Here is a 21,171-nt window from a genome sequence, read left to right as displayed (position 1 = left end):
TCTACATTTCTCACTTGTCTGATCAAATTTATTCTTTAGAACTCAGGGAAAGCCTAGGAGGCTAAAGTTTTTCTACAAACAGGAGACAGGCAGAGGATGGGATCTGCCTGGAGAAGCCTCTTGCTCAGTCACATGTGGTGCTCTGTGTCAGGGTGTCTCCCTCCTTTCTTGTTTCTGGGGTTCTTACTTATTTTTGTCTCTGAGCTTGAAAAAGAATTTGTCTTTCCTCATCTGGCAGGATGGACTGCTCAGCTCACTCAGTTTGATGTAGGGTGACGTCACTTCCCCAATGTGTAAACCACTGCATCAGGAGGAGATACTGGGGACACTGGAAGGACATTCTGACCGAGGGAGCAAAGGTATCTCTGACATTTTTTAAAGTTTAGAAGTGAGAGGTCCTGGAATGGCCCCAGTGGACAAGTTAGAAAGCATTTCAAACTCTAAGCTTTCTCTTATTCTCCTTTACTTCTCTTTCTTTCCACTGGCCTCCTTCCTCTTTGTCTCTTTTCCATCTTCCTGCCTGGGGAAGGGAGGGCTCATTTTGTGTAGCATCCTATTAATCAGTCTATTTTTTTAAGAACTAGAGATGAATATAGTGAAAAAATGCTTAGAAGTGTCTTAGGAGTGCCTGCTAAAGTATTACTCTTTATATCGGTGACTGCATAACATTTAAGTTTAGCATCTTTTTTTTAATGTTGCAGCCTTAGCACCTAAATTAATCAAGATTAACGAGCTGGCCTTGCAAATAATGAGCAGTGTCTGAAGGACAGTGGGATAGGCTCTTAATGAATGCCAGTTGAATTCAATCTCAATAATTATCTGTCCTGTTAAATGAATAGGAGTCCTGAGAAAGGCAACTTATCTGGCTCATAACTACAACAGCTGTGAGGGGTTAGGAAGGCCCTTTGTGGACTCCCTAAAGACAGTAAAATGGGCATTTTATGCAGATTTCCAGTAGGCCTCTGGACTCTGGCAGATCTAGCTTGAAACCTGCTACTACCAGTTATCAGTTGCAGGAGGCATAATTTCTGATATCTCAATTTTCTTCTTTATGAAACAGTAATAATGATTGACTCCCTTAGACTTTGACAAGAGAGGCCCGTGTCCTGGGCGTGGCGCCCCGTGTTCCTGCCCCGACCCCGTGCTCTGTTCTGACTGCGCTGCTTGGCTTGGCACGTGTGAAGAGTTAGCAGGGCCAGACCCCGCCCCGCAGACTAACTCCCAACATCCAGAACCCCAGAATTTCACGTTTATATGACTCTGAGCCTGCTTTCAGAGCCTGCCTGAGGGGGCTGAGGAGGGGCTGCTTGAGGGATGGCTGGGTAGGAACAGAGCTTGCATGTTCTGCTAGAAGGCAGGCCACAGATGGGCGGCTCAGGATCTTGTGCACAGATGGGTGGAGCCTGAGGTAAGAGGAGAAGAGGGGTGCACCTCGGACGGGGACCTTGGGTAGCCACACTACTGTGCAAAACTCCTAGGAATGAGAGAACTTGAAATTCCAGGTGATTATGACCTCTGTTTTTCAAGGTTGGGAGGGAGGAATATATTTTATATTATATTTATTTATATAGCAGATTGTTAGCTTGACTTACTATTATTTTAAAAAATATTTGTAATGTGAGGTAATTGCAGATTTACATGTAGTTGTAAGAAACAACATAGAGGGATCTCTTATTTTCTCCCAATGGTAATATTTTGCAAAACTATAGCATAGTATCACAGGCAAGCTGTTGACATATAAACAATCCACAGATCACATTCTGATTTCCCCAGTTTTGCTTGTAATCATTGGTATATCTGTGTATATTAAGTTTTATAATTTTATCACCTGTGCAGGTTCATGTATTTTTCTACCATAATCAGCACACTAAACAGTTTTACTACTACAAGAAGTCTTTGTGGATTTATTAGTTTTAAATATGTAGACATATAGAACACTCCCCAAAATGAAGGGGGCTGGTATTAACATTAAATGTTTGCCTAGGCTAAATTTAGAGTAAAGTAAAACAGCAGAAAGAAGGACTCTTCTGGAAGGAAAAACCCTTCCTGAAACAAAAGGCTTATGTTAACCCAGTGACTCCCCTGGGAGAGGTTTTTCTCCCACCTGCGTGTAGAGGGGATTGTGGGAAGGCTGTTCCTGAGACCGCTGTCTCTGATTCCCGGGACACGCTATTTCTCTATCATCTGTTGTTAAGTACTCCACATCTATATATTGTTTGCTCAACACTCCTTTTGTTCTTTATTGCTTAATATTCTGCACCTGTGAACACAAGCAATCTGACCCCGAGGCCACCCTCCTATTTTAGTAAAGCTCTTGGGCTTCCTACGAGGTCTGATTTCCACAGAGTTTGTAGGAGGGTTGAGCGCCATCCTGTTATCTTGTTAGGAACCTATAAACCTCTCAGGCTTACCCTCTAACCTGGTTACAGACTTTCAAGGCAGCCAGGCCAACTCATGTTCTACTGGGGCAGTTAACAAGGCAGAAAGGAGCTTTATTATCTGCTAATAGCGGGAGTTATTATTGAAGCACGTGAAAAAGGAGAAAGCACTATGGGTGGAGGAGATAAAAGGTAAGACCCTCGTGGAACATAATCAAATGAGAAGAGTTAGGTTACAGTCAGGATTCATGTTTGGAACATTTCCACCCCTGGCCTTCCTGCAGCTTGTCCCAGATGTTTGTGGGCCACCCTGGACTCCCTCTGATGGTTGGCAGGAGCTTCTGTTCTACCTTCCTGCACCAGAGACAGGCTGTGGGCTACCTGACAGGCTGGCTCACTCTTCAAGCTCTTCTTTTTCAGTCTTTTGGCTTCCAAATCTCTGAATTTTCAGTAGTTGGTTGACTCCTAGCAAGAGACAAGACCTAATCTGGGAATGAAGCCAGGACCCAGGGCAGCCAAAAGGCGAAAATTGGCTGTAAAAATAAACCTAGTTCTTCCTCTGGGACTCTGGGATGTTAATGATGTTATGGAGGCAAACTGTTTGTTTATTTTAGGGTCCATATTATTGATATATTTATATATGTTAGAAAAATAACTGGAACTTCAGAATTAATGTAACTGTGAACATATGTTGTAAGCAGTTGCTAAGGACATCAGTGTGGGTAACAGAGTTACGCAGGACAGAGTGGGAGAGAGCAGAGGGTACTTCTATTTACAACCAGGGTATTAAAGCGTATTGAGGGGGAAATGTAATTTGTTTCAGTCTTACAAACGTCTTTTGTTGCCTCAACTTTTTAAATACAAAAAGATTATTAGTAAATAAGTAAAATCATTAATTTACTATACAGAGAAAAATCACTATTAATATTTTGGCTTAGTGTATTTTATTGTACCTATATATTTACTGTAAGTTATACTTGCGAGAATTTTAAAGTAGTGTATGATAATTACAGAAATACGGAAAAATAGAAAATGGAAAGAAAATTAAACTCATCTATAATTCGGTTACTCATAACACTATTGACATTTTGGTGTACATTCTTATAAAATGTGTGTGTGTGCACACCATTTGTTGAATCATATGCAATATATACTTTAACAAAATTGAGTTACTGTATATAGTCTGTTTTATAATCTTCATTTTCTACCTTAATGATGTATCTTGAACATTTTTCCACATTCTGTAGAATATGACATTTAACAATTTAATAGTATTTCATCACACAAATGTGCTGTGGTTGACTTAGCGGTTTTCTTATTTTGGATATTTAAGTTGTTTCCAGTTTGTCATGGTAGGATAGAAAGTGGCAGGAATTCAGCATTTTGGCGTTCAGTATCAGATGGACTTGCTAAAAATGACTCCTCATTCTGTCCGTTGCTTCCAGATCCTGCTGTTTCTGGAAATTTACTGTGTCAACCATCTCCCTCTTCCTCAGTAAGGACGTGAATCTTGTCATAGGATGGTAGAGCTAAGACTGTGGGTGCAGCGAGGCCAGATGGACCTGGGCTCACATCTTAAACCTGCCATTTCCCAGGTCTCAAAGACTGAGTTACCTCATATTTAAAGTAGCATTATTGTAAGGATTACATGGCACAGAGTATCTAAAATGTATATGACTATTTAGCTGATAATAGTATCATCATTTATTGGCTCTTCTTTGAGATATAATTACTGAGCATTTTCACCTGACAGGCATTGTGTTAGGTGCTAAAGATACAAAAATGAGAAAAACAAGCAGAGCCTGGCCTTGTGGCTTTTCCAGTTTAGCATGATAAAAAATCGTGAAGCAATCAAATTTTTAAAAATTCAAAATTGCAGCTATAGCAAGTGCTAGGAAGGACAGAGACCTGGTGCAGTGAGCCCTGTCATAGGGAATTTGATGTGGCCACGGAGGGCCTCTTGTGTGTGTTCTGAAAAAGGGCTGCAGGAAGATTGGTATCCACCGAAAACACTCCGCTTGCTCTAAGATTTTTTTGTCTTCTCTCCCAAATGATCAGAAACAGTATGAATGTAACTTTGCAATGATAGGCTGCAGACTAGTACCAGCAGGGAATGTCTTTAACTCTTTCCTGCCCACCACACACGGCCTTTGATCATGCTGCTTGCTGACAGCATCAGTGTGCTCACAGCCTTTCACACGTGCCTCCAGAATGGACCTTTGTAGTGTGCTTCTTTGCCTGGGTTCCTGTTGTCTCCCACCTTCTTTACTCTGCCACCCTGGCCGTCTTTGTATTGTCAGAGCTTAGCAGGATGCCCAGCATACAGTTGGTTCTCACAACATGTGTGGCACATTGGCTTAGAAGCCAATATAATATTTCAGGGTATAGCAGACAGTACCTGCCTAGAATGATGTAGGGAAGAAGCAAGGAATTTCTGGCCCCTGCCTGTACCAGAGCCCTAAGACAATTCCGTGTGCTAAGGAGTGGAAGGAGAATATCAAGGGGCAGCTGCTAGAAGGGATTCAGTGGAAAAGAGGGGGAGGGCTTTCCAGACGAGGGGACACGATGTACGCCACAGGTAAGAAGGATGAGCACTGTGGCCTGCAGTAGGAGCACTGAGGTATGGCAGCTCCGGGAGCAGGCGGAGACTGGGGAGAGGCTGTTGGGTGGATAAATAGGAGATGACACTGGGGAAGTAGTTGGGGCTGGGTTGGGAAATGTCTTCTGTCATTTATATTAGAAACATTAAAAAAACACACAAGCTGGAGAAGAGGGCTTAAAAAATACAATTTAAATACTGCTAATGATCTGACAGAACAGAAAAATAACACACAGGAAAACAAATCCTCTTAGCCGTGATCAGCATGCTTAAGGATCTTGAACCTGACAAGTGGTTCAGGATCTGAAACCTCCAGGTATCCTTGCTCCTGACCTTGGAATCACAGAGTTAATATCATCCTCAATGTCTGAAGTTAAATGAGCCTTTAGACCAAAGAAATATAGAATTTTCCTTTTAAAATTTTTTGGTTACTTTTCATATTTTTATTGTAAGATAGATAAACAATAAGATTTTTATATTTTACCTCACAAATACATTCCTTATTATTAACAAGTGTCTTCATACACAAACAGATTAGAAACTATTTGTATAAAATTTCAAGTTTAAGCAAAAAAGTAAGAAATCTGTTACTGGAATAAGTAGGTACTTAGTATACTTACTTCCATTTTGTTATCTGTAGATTCACATAGGTTTTATGGGAATATATTCCTACAAATAGAACTCACTTTGTTACTTCTTGTCCTGATTTCTAGAAACACATTTAGGGGCTTGTATCTAATTCTGGTCTCTGAGGATTCAGGTTTCGACACCTCACCCAGATCAGATTACATCAACCAGTGGACAATTATGTAGATTTTGCCACCAAACATTCTGCTTTGGTGCCAGGCCTGGGAAAAATAGGTATGTGAATCAGAGTCCAAGAAAACAGATTCAGATCGGGGTAATTTGAAGAGGGTTTCTTTGCATGGGAGTAATTACAAAAGTTTAAAGTTGTGAAAGTCATATCAATTTATAAGAGTTGAGTAACCCCTTTCATTCCCAGTTTTGCATATCATTGTCTATTTGGAAAATAAAATGCAAAGTACCTGTTTGCATACATCAGTTATTTTATATACAATTAAAATGAATCAAGAAGGTGAAACAAAAGACTAAAGAAAACCTATTGTAGCAGCCAGAGTGTGTTGAAATCAAATCATGGTTTTTTAATTTAGAATACATTGCTTTACCTGAGGACACAGGTCCAGAGAAAGGTAGCAAGTACTTTCTCTGTTTACTAGACACCCTCTGTCTGCTGCTGGGATGCACACTGACAGCCTCTTCTGTCCCATTTCCAGCTCTGCAGGTGTGTCTTTTATTGATTGCCTGCCCACCAAATCAGGAGCTGATCTGCCTTATTGAAAAGCCCTGTTGTTTACAATATGTTTTCATTAGTTTACTAAGTGGTATAAACGTCTTAATTTTAAACTGCACTATGGTGCCTATCCTGCCACTTGAAATTAACTTGATCCTCGTTCTCCGCCCTGAGTCTACACATGGGCTTTTTATTGGCCAACATGAATGCTGGAATAGTTTTAGCTGCCGTTTTATGAAAGAAGTGCCAGGCAGCACCAAACTAGTCCATGGGTGGCATTTGGGGACAGCAAGAGAAGAAGGTCACAGTCTCTTCTGAAAGTTTTAATGTTTTGCTTCTGTGTCTACATGTTTAGTATAAATGGGATTAGTTTTTGTGGATAGTGTGAGGTAGGAAATCCAGATTCACTTTTTTATATGAAATTCCCCCGCCAGGACCATTTATTGAGTAGTCCACTGTTGTCCCACTGATTTGCAATGCCATCTTTGTTAGAGATCACATTTATTAATATATGTTGGTCAGATTCTGAGCTCTAGATTGTGTTCTGTTTATCTGCTTAATTTTTTTTTAATCAATGCATAACATTTAAGATGAATTACTACTAACTCTCTAAACTAATTTAGCTTAATAAATCTTGCCATTTTGTTGGGTAATGTTCCCTCTAATAAGTTTTTGGGGAATATTTTCTATTTATTTTACTGTTCTATAGAAATTTAAAATTAGCTTATAATTTTCTGTGAAAAAATTCTTGTTAGGATTTTGATTGGAATTACATAAATTTATAGTTCAATTTGGGAAGGATCAATATCTATAAATACTATCTTCCTATCTATAAGCAGAGTATGTTTATCCATTATTTGTCTTCTTTAATACTTCAGTGAAGATTTATAATTTTCTCTAAGATTATCACATATGTTATGCCATTCATTCATTCATTTATTATTTTCTTGGAAGGCTTACTTTTCAGACCAGCATATTTGCCAGAAAACTTTGTCATTCTTGATTTTAAAGAAGTCTTTTTTAAAAAATAATTAGTAATGATATTTACTGTAGGTTTTTATCAGGTTGAGTAAGTTCCCTTCTAGACTTACTTTGTACTATAAATAAATGTGCGATTTCATTGAATGCTTTAACTTATTTGTTGGCTGTGGCTATATCATTTTCATCTTCAAACTTAATGTTGAAAATTATACTAATTGATATACTAAAACATTCTAACATCTCTAAGATTTAAATAGCAGTTTATTTCACTCCAGAGTTGTATTTTTTCCACTACACTCTTTTATCTCTCAATGAAATGAACTCCTGTTCTAATTTTATGATGGACCCTTTTTTGTTTTCCTCACTTGTATTTAATAGATTTTATGGTACTAATGAATCTATGAAATTAGTGATATTACAAACTTAGTTTGAACTTCAACAACCTATGAATTTGGTCAAGTTACTTAATATACACATTTATTAAAAGAGATTTTTAGTTTTTACCTTGCAGAGTGGTATGGAGATTAAATGAAATAGTGTTTAGGTTGCTCACACAGCCCAAGCCAGGCATATTTGTGTATTCACATAAAGATAGTTATTTTCTTTAAGACATTTTTAGGTTGTTTTAACGAATGGCAGATTTTTTAGATGTGCAGATTGTACAATTCATATTCCTTATATCCTAATTCAGTTTATTTTCAGAAATAAAATTTCCAGGAAGGTAAGTGATTCAATAATCCTAATCTCTTTTAGAAAGAGCCTTTAGTTATATCTTGGTAATGTATAAAATCTACACTGTAAGAAACAGATACATCCCAGAATGTCTCAGCAGGGGAGCAAGGCTCATTGACTATGAGAACATAAGCTGGCTTCAGAGGAGTCAGGTCTCACAGGGTAGGGCCCAACAATAAAGCTGAGGGTTTAGAATAGTAATACTAGAAAGACCTAGGTAGACCGACTTCCTAGCCTATAGGGACTTGAAGGCATTGTTGCGCCATGATGTTAAGAACAAAGAAAATGCCCAGAGAAGACGTCCATAGACCCAAGGTCCAAAAACAGTAATCAGCAGTAGAGACTTCATGCTAAAATTAAAAAAATTTTTTAACTTTCCATTGACCAAATTCAAGATTGATCCTAGAATTTAGATGGAACTGGACTTAAAAGTTTTAACTTTCACCAGTTGTCAATTTGTGTCAAAAATTGTGGAAGATGTCAAAAGACCCTAGAAAGAATATAGAGCATGAGCTAGGCAAGGCATTTCATAGGCTAATTTCTTACATTCTTCCTGGGTAGGAAGGTTGTGTCCTTTAGATAGAGAAATTGACTTCAAAACAGTGACTACCCAGTGATACAAATGCGAAAGATGAAATAGAAAGGTTAAACATGGACCACTGTTGTAGAATAGACATATGTTTTCTTTGCCTACTCAGTACCTCTCTTAAATTCATAACCCATGTGGTTTGAGTGAATCTGAACCTTCAATGAAAGAAGTAAACATGTAACCAAAGTTAGGCCAAGCAAAACATTTCACAACCTTGAAGAGACTGGTTGAGGATGAGCACGTGACATTTCTACTAAGTTTTCATATTAATGGTCGTGAAGTTATTCATAGCATTTACTTACCACTCTTTTAATACCTGTAGGGTCTCCAGTGATATCCTCTCATTTCATCACTGACATTGGTAATTTGAGTCTTCTCTCTTGATTCTTGATCAGTCTAGCTAGAGCTTTATAATCATCTTTTGGATTGATTTTCTCTATTATTTTTCTGTTTTCTATTTCAGTGATTTCTGCTCTTATGTTTATTATTATTTTTCCTCCTAATTACCTTGGGTTTAATTTGCTCTTTTACCAGCTTCTTCCAAGTAGAGGCTTAGAATGTTGCTTTTAGTCCATAGCTATGTTCCTCAAATTATAGTGTGTTGGGTTTTCATTTTCATTTATTTAAATATTTTACTTGTTATTTCTTATTTAGAAATGTGTTGTTTCATTCCAGATATTTTGAGAATTTCAAGATAGTGTTATGTTTTCTTTCTTAATTTAATTGTATATGATCAGAGAATATGCTTGGTATGATTTTGTTCTTTTAAATTTACTGAAATTTGTTTTATGGATCAATATATGGTATACATTGGTGAGTATTCCATGTGGATTTGAAAAGAAAGTATATTCTGCAGTTATTGGTCAGAATGTTCAGTATGTCAATTAGGCCAAGTTGGTTCTTGGTGTTTTTCAGGTCTTATATATCTCTCTTGATTTCTCAGGTACTCTGCCCTGGAAATTTTAGCCACTTCTACTTTCCTGAAATCTGAGCCCTTTCTCTAAACTCTTTTCAGATCATTCCTTTCTATTCTGCTCTCTGGAAATTGCATCAAGGTAGAAGGTATGGGAAATTATGAGGTTTACCTCATTTCTTTTATTTCTGTCTGGCATCATAGCCCTACACTGACTGCAGTCCAATATCTGAAAATTGTGGGGTTTTTCCCCTATACTTTTCTAGTTTTCTGGTTGTTTATGATAGTAGGTTAATTCTGAATTCTGGTACTCCTTCAGGGCTGAAAGTGAAAATCAACTTGCTTGCTTTTGTTTGGGTAGCTAATGGTGAAATAGAGAAAAAGGTATTTATATATCTGAGTAAATTGCTGGAGAACTCATTAGAACTTTAAAGGACAATCTTAATAACTAATTTGCTCTACAATTCAGTGCTTGCACATATAAAGGAAAGGTAAGAATATCTGATTCAGATGAATACACATGCCAAGCACATTCAGGGCTCATGAACCTTGACTTATGCCTATGTGCTTTGACTTGGCTTATGCCTCTAACCCTCTTGAGATATGTTTATTTTTTGATAGGAACTACTTGACTGAAGTTATCTTCATAGAATTTATTCCACATCATAGTTATTTAGCAAGGGATATTTGAATCATAGCACCTTTAGGTTTTATTATTCTAAGTAATTTTGAATTTTAGATGGAAACCTGTAAACTAGGAAACACCTTTGAATTCTAAGTGAATTACTTTGATATTGCTTTTATAGTCAGTGTAACAGGCATTATTGGTAAGAGGAATTTGAACTAATTTGCATTAAAAATGAGCTGTTTCTATTTTACTTCCTTGAAGGGCAAAGAAGACAGAAATAGCATAGAAGAGAAAAAGAAGAAAGAGAGGTGGATAAAATAACAGAGTGGAGGCTGGAGCCCAGGTTATATACATTTTGAAAAGTTCAAATTAGTAATAAGAAGGAGAAGGAAGGGGGAGACAAGAAGACTAAGGAAGGAGAAGGTTTTGAGAAAAAAGTCTACTTAATGGTAAATGTTTGTGTTTCTGTGATGTAAATACTTCTTATAACTCAAATCCTTGATAGAGTTTGCTGGAGTGAATTTTGTAGGAATTCAGGAAGTCTGTTGGTTTCCACGTTTGCATGGTCACCAGGCAGACTAAAAATAGCATGCATGAGACAGAAATTCTCCTCTCAGCTGAATTAATATTGGGAAAAGAAGCTCAGAGTCAGATTTGCAAACATAAACTCCTAGGAGTTTTCATGAACCTGGGAGAAGATATTAAAATTTTTAAATTCCATGAAAGAGAGATTTAGCAAAATATTACTGTACATCCATTGAGCAGAATGACACTAAGTGACCTCTTTGTTAACCCCAGGCTCTGCTGCCTAATGCCAGTAATACTTGAAGAGTCACTGAGCATCTATTATTAATCTGCTGCTGCTGGCAATGGCAGTCTGCTGAGGGAAAATTATGCAGAGAAAAGATTCTGTTTCTTCCTCATGTTTTGACAAAGGATTAGGAGGAAAATTATGTGAAAAATGAAATGATTGAATAGAAATGTTATATGATAAACTAGCTTCTTGGGGGTGACACTTGCCTTATTAGACGGAAAGCATGGTCGTGAGCTGGTGTGAAGGTTTTCTTCAGTGTTACTTAAAATAATGAATGCAAAGTTATTTTTGAAACAGCTTGGTCACCCAGAATTTATTTCATTCCCAAAGGCAGTTCATAAATTAAGACTTATACTTAACATGCTGCTTTCTTAATTTGGAACATGTTAGTGTAAGAAAATGACACATATTATTTTGAGGCTTCTAATTTAGCTCTCACAGAAATGGTATTTTTATGCTCATATGAATGTTATATGTCATATTTTAATTTCTTCATTTTTGATAAGTACATCTATAATCTTGGTGGTTAGGTGGAAATTAGAGTAGGCAATATATTATCTAGTATTCTATCAATTGAAACTCTGTTTTATAGCATATTTACACACAGTGAAAACTGAAGATAATGTAAATCACTAAGACTTTGGCATGCATCTTGAATTATTTGCTTAGGAATATTATTAAATTCAATTGTGCTTGATTTTATTTTAGTATTATGACATGACTGATACAATTTTCAGTGATTAAAAATAACTCACAGTTGTATATAGTACATTGTCTCATTATTTTCCTCATAATGAGATTTGGAAACAGGCTCAGAAAAATAATGCTTGTCTGTGGCCTAACGGCTAACATATTTCTCTTACATTTTAGAAGTATAAATATGCATAGAGTTCATGTTCATGGTTTATTTTCATCTTCAGAAGGGTGATACATTGATTAGAATAAGTACCCAACAAGACTCAGTCATAATTGCATGATTCGAACTATAATTTTATGCCATAGATATATTTTATTTGAGATTGAAATATTAAGAAGTTTTTATATGCATTTAGAAATATATCTGGGTAATGCTGTTTAGTATTTTGACTGCTTAACATTTAATTACTGAAAATTGTTAACTTTGATTTTTTTCCTCAGTTGAGTGTTGTAAATGAGCACATACATTCACAGAACAATAAAGCTAGTTACTCTGCATTCATTAAAGCAGTTAATGAACACAGTAAAACAAACTAGAACAAAAAAGTACCCTATGTAGTCTTTATAATAGTTTGATACTTAAAATTTTTGATATTTAAAATATTTGAATATTTAAAAATGAATGAAGTTGTGTGGCATGTAGGAAATTATCTGTACAGTTATTGATTGCACTTGCCAGATAAAATTGTTTCTTTTCAAACTTCTTTTCAGTCCAGACTTAACATGTTACCCCAACTGCATCACAAAATCAAACTGTAAACACAAATGGATGTTCTGAGCCACTTGCTCCCAGATTTTTAAATTTCACAGACTGGTAAAATTAAAAGGAAAACAAATGAAGAGGTTGGCCCAGGTTTGTTAGTATTTCCCATTGCCAGTGAGAGCATTCAACAGAACAAAACAAAATTTGCAATTATCATTATTTCATATAAGAAAGGATATATAACCCCCCCCCCAAAAAGGCAAAAGGAAGGTTATATCTTTTATAGAAGAAGTCTTTGAGAAGAACAGTTTGCAAGACAAATTATCTCTCTCAAATTTTTTTTTCATTTTTCATGCTATGAACTTCCAATCTCATGTTCAGTAAACTCCATCTAAATGCGTATCCAGGGAACACAATTCTTGGCTGTTACCCAGGCCCTGCTTTTATCTTCCTGGCCAGATTCTTGGCTCCATACCTCATTTCTGATACCTTTTTGTGATGTCTTTTCATTGCATAGTCCTTATGATATCAGTTCTGGACTAGGGGACCTAGGTTTTATTTAAAGGTTTTGGGTTATGCGCACTCTCTTGGCTTTGTCATTCACTGCTGTTTAGGTGAGAACCTCTGTGCTACCCTCTTTGCTACTTTTTGCTATTTCTACCCTCTCTGCTAGTAGTAGCAGCTACTACTGTGCTACTGATCTCCACCCGAGCGGTGATAGTCCCGGCTTTGATTATAAATTCAGGCTTGTTCCTCCCCACTTGAATCAAATCTCCATTCTGCTCGTTATATCAGCACTGTGCATATTCTCTTCCTGAATATTAATGATCCCTCTTTGCTCATGACCTTTAAAAAAAGAATTTATTTTGTTCATTTGTATGATAATTGTTGTCTACTTGTCTTACATTTCAAAGATGTGTGGGACTTTTATTACTTAAAAAAATAACTTACTAAGGTGAACTTTACAAGATAATGATTCACAAAATTTCAAAATGAAAGAAGGCTATTTCGAGGCTCCTCCAGCGGGTGGCTTAGAGTTAGAGGGAACTTTAGAGGCCGTTGTTCCACCATTCCACTCCCGAATTAAATGGTCATCCAGCCTCTAACTGGATACTTCTAGTCATGAGGAGATAATCGCCACAGAAGTCTGGGCATCATCACTGGAATTTTCTCTTCTAGAACAACCTGTAATCTGTATGTCTATATCTTTTTCTGTTAATAGTGCTTTAATAATTTGAAGATAGCTGTTAAGTGCCCCAGGGGGACTCTCTAGGTTAAATATTCCTAGTCCTTTCAACCGTTTACTTTTCATATGACATATTTTTCAGATCTTTAATCTTTTAGACTTAATTTTCCTTGATATATCAACTATCTTAACAGCATTCCGATTCTCATTGACTCCCAAAGCTGGACACAGTGTCACTGAAAAAAGAGTCTTACAGAACAGAGAATAGTGGACTGTTTCTTCTGGATCATCTGGACAACTTACTCCTTAATAGTGTGTAAGACTGGGTTAGAGTCTTAAAGGTGTCCTTATGAGTTTTGTGATCAACTAAAATCCTAAATTCAATCTTTGCTGCAGAAACAGGTTCTTTCTAACCAGTTTTTGTACATTTGGATTTCTGGACCCAAATTTGGGACTTCAGATTTATCTTTGTTAAAATTAACCTTGACAGTACATTTTAGCATTCACTGTGAGATAGAGATGCTTCACATTATAGATGGAGGTCATTTTGAATTTGAATTTTATTTATAATATTGTATATTCTTCCCATTTCCTATTATTTATACATTCAGTTCAGTTTTAAAAATAAATCTGTGTCAGTGATAAACATTAAAATGGACCTGTACTCTATATTTGAGACCTCTCATCAAGTTTCTACTTTGTCATTAATTCTTATTATTTGGGTATAGTTGTCTAAAAGCCATGAATCCAAGTAAGTGTATTATATTATTCAGACCATGCTTTTATACAAGGATGTAATTGGAAACTTTACTGCTTGCAGTCTAAAAGATAATGGTTTCTAAATAGCCATCTCAAACATAAAATGATCCAATTCAATGATTTTTGCATATACTATTTTTGTTTTTTAAAGGTTCATTGGACTTTTTTTTCTATTATAATTAAAATGTAATATCGTTATAAAAAATGTGTTTTTATTCTGGGTTTCTAGAAAGCAGAGCCTGCAGCAGCAAAGTGTTGCTGCCTAAAGAGATGCAAACCTGTGTGCAGTGAGGTAGAGGAAAAAAGAGAAGAGAGGCAAAGAAAGACATGAAACACAGTGAGCTGGAAACAGACCCAGCAGGTTGCTCAGTGGGCATGCTCACTTGGTGTTCCGCTCTTCCCAGGGGATTGTAAAAGGGAATCTGGTGAGGGCTCTCTTTCAGGATTGCAGATGGCTGCCTTTTTGCTGTGTCTTCACGTGGCAGAGAGAGATTGAGTGCTCTAGAGCTAGCTCTCTGGTGTCTTCTGATAAGGGCAGTAATCCCATCATGAAGGGCTCACCTTCATGACCTCATCTATACCTAATTACCTCCCAAAGGCCCCATCTCCAGTTATCATCACATTGGGGCTTAAGGCCTCAACATATGAATTTAGGGGACACAATTCAGTTTATAGCATCCACACCTGTCCACCACCCAAGTTCATTCTTCTCACATGCAAAATGCATGCATTCCATCCCAACAGCTCCCAAACTTTTGACTCATTCTAGCGTCAACTCTAAAGTCTCAAGGCCAACATCTCATCTAAATATCATCTAAAACAGATAAGGCTGAAATTCAATATGCAGTTCATCCTGAGGCAAAATTCTTCTCCAACTATGTACTTGTGAAACCAGACAAGTTATATACATCCAAAATATGATGATGGACAGGCACAGGGTAAATATTCCCATTTGAAAACGTAGAAATTGGAACGAAGAACAGGGTGACAGGTCCCAAGCCAGTCCAAAACCTAGCGAGGCAAATTCCATTCAATTTTAAGTCTCAAGAATAATTCTCTGTGGTTTGATGCTCTGCCTTCCAAGCCCAATGGGGTGGCAGTGTTTTGGCTGCTACCATGGCTCTTTGGGGGAAGCCCTGTCCCTTTGGCTCAATATTGGGCAGGAAACAATAGGAAAAATACACATTGCTAATTGTGTAAATCAGTGCAATCTTTCAAAAGAGCAGCTTTGCAATGCAAATCAAAAGCCATACAATTTTGCATATCCTTTGATGCAGTAATTCAATTCTGACTATTTGTAATAATGATATTTTTATAGTTGTACAAAATATTTCAATACAAAAATGTGTATTACAGTTTGTCTATTATAATTTAAAAAGTAGAAATTTCAAATGCCAACAACCAGAGATAGATGTAGTCATTTAATAGACTAGTATGCAGCCAAGAGGAGTGACAATTAATATCATTATTCAGTCCATTTAATGCCATATAAAAGATTCAAGGTAAAAGATATTAATAAAGCAAGTTACCAAGTAACATTCCAATTATGGTAGATGCTATGTGAACCACAGCTGTACACCTTCACCCTCACTGTTTGGGTGTATGCTTGCTGTACTTCTCATTGCCGGCGTCTACTTCTTTTTGCTTGAGTTTTCTTTGTCCATGTGCTTAGCAGGCCAGAAGTGCTGAAGAATTACACCCCTAGATGAGCATTGACCCAGTAATTGATGGAGTTCATGTATAAACAGTCCAGGTCACTCACCCCTTTGTTGAGATAACTTTGCGGCCCATGTTTCATTCTGACAGTGGGAGTCAGAATTCCTCCTTGGGATCAGCTCCAGGTCCCCACAGTGGTTGCTTCCTGGGTAAATCCACTTCGCTGGCTGCTTTCCCTTTTCTGCCTCACTTTCCTACCTGGATTTCTTGACATCATCGCTCAAATGAACTACTTCCACTTGGATCCTTGTCTTCTAGGGAAATCCAACCTAAAACACAAATTGAGATGTAATTTCAATGAAAAATGACATTTATGTCTATATAAAATGGACTAGAAATATGTACACTGAATTAACAATATTGATTATTCCTGGGGATGGTGAGATTATAGGTGGCTATTTCTTCCTCTTTACTTATTTGCATTATCTTTAGTGAAACTGGGAGAAGGAAAAAAGGAATAATTTATTTTAAAGTGGAAAAATTAACAAACGCTGTCTCCCTGTTCACTTTCTCAATCTCAATCTCATTTCAGTCCCTTCAGAGGAAAGCTACTTAATATGAGTTCCATTGATTTATAGTGCAAAGACTTGTTGTGTAATTATATAATGGCTTTCAGTCAAAGGAATATTAAAGGTAATGTAGGCTTCAAGCAGTTCTTGAAGCAAGCAAACTTCAGTCTTAAACTTTCACCCTTCTCTCTGCCTTGACTACAGCTTTAAATGTTTCAGAGCTAAGAAATACTCTTTTTCACCAAAAGAGGATTGATCTGCAGAATTTTAGGTATAGACATACTGAAGAATACCTTCTTCCTAGATTACATTATGTATTACAAAGTAATCCTGATTCCTTCCAGATGAGAAGATATCAGACCTTATGATGGGTTTCAGAAATGGTCATTTTCACAAAAGCTTAAAGGGCACTTGTTTAACTGTCATGCAATTCTATTCATAGAGATGACAGAGAAAAGTAAATTCTTTAGATAAATTGTTGAGTCTATGAAATGTATAGTAAGGAGGATAGGGCATTGAACCAAGAATCAGGAGACCTGAATTCATAGCCTTGGACCAGCTACTGACCTATTTGTTCAGATGTGGGTGTGGTGAACTTCAGGCAGAGAGAAAAGGATGAACAAATTAAAGGAATGGGTTCATGTCTACTGGGAACAGACAAGTTACATAATGAATAAAGTGGTCAAACTTGGACCACCTTTTGTTTTTCTACATTTAGTAAAGTCATGGGTATTGAGAAATAGGTTTTTACTCCAAGGAAAGCAATGGTGGTGGTGTGACTTGTGAGTTGCAAACACACTTGGCCTCCGTTATGAAGGTGTGGTGGGAACTGCAGCCTGTGGTGATAGTGCAGTCTGCTAGGGCTACCATGTTAAATATCACAGACTGGGGGCTTAAATGACAGGAACTATTTTCTCCCCATTTCTGCAGGCTAGAAGTCCAAGATCAAGGCTTCAGCAGGTGTGGTTTCTCCTGAGTCTCTCTTCTTGTCTTGCAGATGACCACCTTCTCATTGTTTCCCTGTGCACATTCCCCTGATGTCTCTTCCTCTTCTAACTAGGACACCAGTCCTATTGTGTTAGGACCCCATTAGGACCCCATCTCAGTGAACTCATTATAACTTAATCCCCTCTTTAAGGATCTTATCTCCCAATAAAGTTGCATTCTGAAATACTAAGGGTTAGTATTTCAACTTAGGAATTTTGAGGGGACACAGTTCAGCCCATAACAGTGACTTAGGTAGGAAGGTGGGAGAATGATAAAGGCTCAGGTTTTGAGAACTACTGAACTCCGTATTTAATGATCCATTAGAATCTGTTTTCAATCTCAGCTTATATTTTTCTTGATACAGCTTTGAAAATATGTATCTAAAATTATATTTCTATTTATCTCTTTATTCTGAATTATAAACATAGAAATTTGCTAAAACTTGGCTCCACTTAAACGTAAGTTGACTATGAAACATTCAGACACAAAAGATTTTTTACATATTACAGCAAAATAAAAATGTCAATAAATCCCCCAAAGTATAAATCCTGAATCTACAAAGCAATAGTCAAAAAAATCAATGACTAAAGGATGGTAAAAACAAAACAGAGCAAAGGAAGACAGTAAAATAACCACATGAAATCATTTTTAAAAAGAAACTCTGTATAAAACTCAGGTTAAAAAGGTGAGTAAAAACTGTGTTGTTAACAAGGGTAGTGAAAAAAAACTTTTCAATTGTTATTCTTCAGTATTCTGAAATCATAATGTTACTATATCATAGTTGTAATAATAAATTAATATTTATTGGTAAATGGCAGTGAAGACAAACATATTCAACCTTTATATTCTTTTTTGAAAGAAAAAAATTCAGAATATATGGGCTATACATTCCATCTTAGAAGGCAGATAGATTGCAGTACTAAAAAAATAAGAATAAAGAAATTAATGAAGAGCAAAAATTAATGAAATGGAAATTAAAAAATATTGTCAGAGCTGTTTCTTTGAAAAGACTAATTGACAGCACAAATGTGCAACCTTAGTAATGAGGAGGTATTTATTTAGATAATGAATCACTTAATCATTTAAAATGAGTACCAACTATACATTTATAACAACAAATTTGAAAATGTAAAAGATATGAATAAAATTACTGAAAAAAATAGCAACTAGTATTCAGAAATAGGTAGAAACTATAAAGAAAGAGAATCAAAGAGCTCACTATGCTCCTTCACCCCTGACTCATAGGCACAGGATCCAAATGTTTGGACAGTAAATCCAATCCAAACTTTAAGGACAAAAAATTGAGATATTTAAGCTATTGTAAAGCATAAAGATATATAAATTAGCAATTCATGGTGTGGCAGTGGTGTGTAAAGTTCCACTAAAAAAGACCTTTGCAGACTTATTTCATAAATTAGCATAAAAGCAAAAATATTAAAAACAGCCATCTAATATCCTGTAGGAGAATATTAAAATAACACTGCCCTATTTCACAAATGCAGAGATAGTTCAATATTTGGAAATCTGTTGAAGTAATTCACTGCCTCAGTAATTAAGGAAAGAAAGTATATGGTAGATGCTAGAAAGGCCATTTGATGAAACTCAACATCTATTTCTGGGGAACATCGTTAGTAACTTGGAAATTAAAAGAAGTATGCTTAATTTGAAAGGTTTCTCTGTTTTTTCTTAAATCAGCAATTAACAGCAGAAATCATACTCATGGAAAAGCTCTAAAGGAATTCCCAGTAAATTTAGGAAAAAGACAACGCTGTCTACTCTCATTACCATTAGTCAACATTAGACTGGAGATCAAAGCGTACAAATGTGCAGTTACAGAAGAAATACAAATTAATAAACATGAGAAAATATGCTGATCTGTCATGCTAATAGGAATGAAAACTAAAACTTCTAAAAAAATACAGTTTTACCTACTGGATAAAACATAAATAATGTCTGATTTTGATGAAATTGCTCCCATCCCCAGGCCCTTCTTATGCCTTCGGAGGTGTCCACATCCTGCCCCCTCTTTCTCTGTGTGCCCACTTTTCTACAGATTAATGAAAATTACTTTTCGACTAGTCTTTACTAATCCCAAAGGCTCGAGGCATCCACTGAGTCAGTGAATTTCTCCTCTGGAAAAAAAAACTCTGCAGATGGGCCTGAGTTTTTGAGAGAAAGGTGAGCTGGGGTGAAGGGAGAGCTCTGGTCCTGTGGGTCGTGGTGTTCTTTTCCTGAGGTATCTAAGAATAAACACACCTTGCCACTGGGAAGATGGATTTCCTTCCTGCCCATTAACTTGATGTGTATCCTATTTCCTGTAAAATAATAATCCTTACATTATTTTGTGAAGATGTGCTCTTTCCCTCCTTGTTCAAGGTTATATTTCAAATCTTTTATCACATTAATCTGTCTGAATAGAAAATTACCGGGTTGTTGTTCTCTAATACCCAGAACCTTCCAGTGACCACCTGACTGGATTTGCAGGCAGACAGGGTGGGGTGGAGGACACTTCAGTGCACTCCCACCTCACTAGCAACTGGAAAGCAGTTGTGTTATATGCTTGAATTGATCAGCAAAAACCAGCCAGGTCCTGTTCAAACTGGTAGTCTCTGGTTCTTGACAACAAAAAGGCTAAGTTAAATGAAGAAAGTCAGTCCCTCTGAAAATCAGTCCCCAAGTTACCTTTCTTAGATCTGGAGGCTGAATGCTGGGCTTGTGTTAACTGTGCTGCAGGGGTCAGGATAGCCTGCCCAGCCTGCTCCATCAGGGTCTTTATCTCTGCTTGATGTATGAGGTCTGAAGCTTGGGAAGGTGCCCTGTCCACAAAAAATCATGTATCTCATCTTGTTTAAACCACAGGCAGTTAGGATTGTTGATTTTGCTCTTGGCCAAACCATAAAGAGCTAAAAATGACCCACCTGCTGTGGAGGGATGAAAATAAGTTAAATTCTAAGCTAGAGACTTCATTCCATTACTCAGTGGGGTGGAAAAGCTCTTTGAGGTTTTCTGTAGAGATTTCAGTAAGGGCCAGACTTAAAAACAAGAATAATCTTAAGGACAGAAAGCTAACTGATAGTCCAACATTTTGAATAGGAGACGGACAGAGATCCTGGATCAGGGAGGGTCTGGGATTTGGAGGTACAATGTTTAGGGCCTCATTTTTAAGACCAGCAGTCCCTGCAGCCACATAGGATGGCTACCTGGGGGCGGCAAACCTTTGCAGTCATGAGGTGGCAAGTGCCCCTTGCTTCAAGGCCCTGTGACTACCAGGTGAGATATCACATACCTCCTGAGCTACCTAAAAGCAAGTTTCATGCACTGGCATGAACATTCATGACTTTGTTTTCTTTAGAGAGCATCTCTTGAGTAGAAGAAAATCATTAATATTTTCCTCCACAATGTTCTGCATTGCTCCATAAAAAAGGGAATCCTTAGAAACTCCCTTGTGGGCTGACTCATTTTCCTTTTAACGTTAGAATATATTTCTAGTCTCCTTGAAAGCAGTTCATTAATAATATCTGGAGGTTCCTGTAGTTTTGTTCCAAATACTGTTTCTCGCAATGTCCCTGTTACATAGGATCAAATCCTTTGGGTTCCTCATTATCCCTATACAATATAGTTTCATCTAAATCTTTCTCCTTCAGTAGAACATTGGAAATATTTTATGTC

The 21,171-nt window shown here is 36.9% G+C and overlaps 1 protein-coding gene across 1 annotated transcript in view; it reads left to right on the top strand.

Annotated features, from left to right (window-relative positions):
* Nucleotides 1-309: 309 nt before the first annotated feature.
* The window catches only part of UNC13C (unc-13 homolog C), a 599,855-nt gene continuing 578,993 nt past the window's right edge, over nt 310-21,171 (top strand). Inside the window, exon 1 of the mRNA XM_064485583.1 lies at nt 310-359. The gene's annotated coding sequence lies outside the window, so the exon portion shown is untranslated. The remainder of the gene's footprint in view (nt 360-21,171) is intronic.

Source organism: Camelus dromedarius, chromosome 5 (genome assembly GCF_036321535.1).
Source record: "Camelus dromedarius isolate mCamDro1 chromosome 5, mCamDro1.pat, whole genome shotgun sequence".
NCBI lineage: Eukaryota > Metazoa > Chordata > Mammalia > Artiodactyla > Camelidae > Camelus > Camelus dromedarius.
Note: the sequence above shows the minus strand (reverse complement) of the source record. Positions and strands in the feature narration are given on the sequence as shown.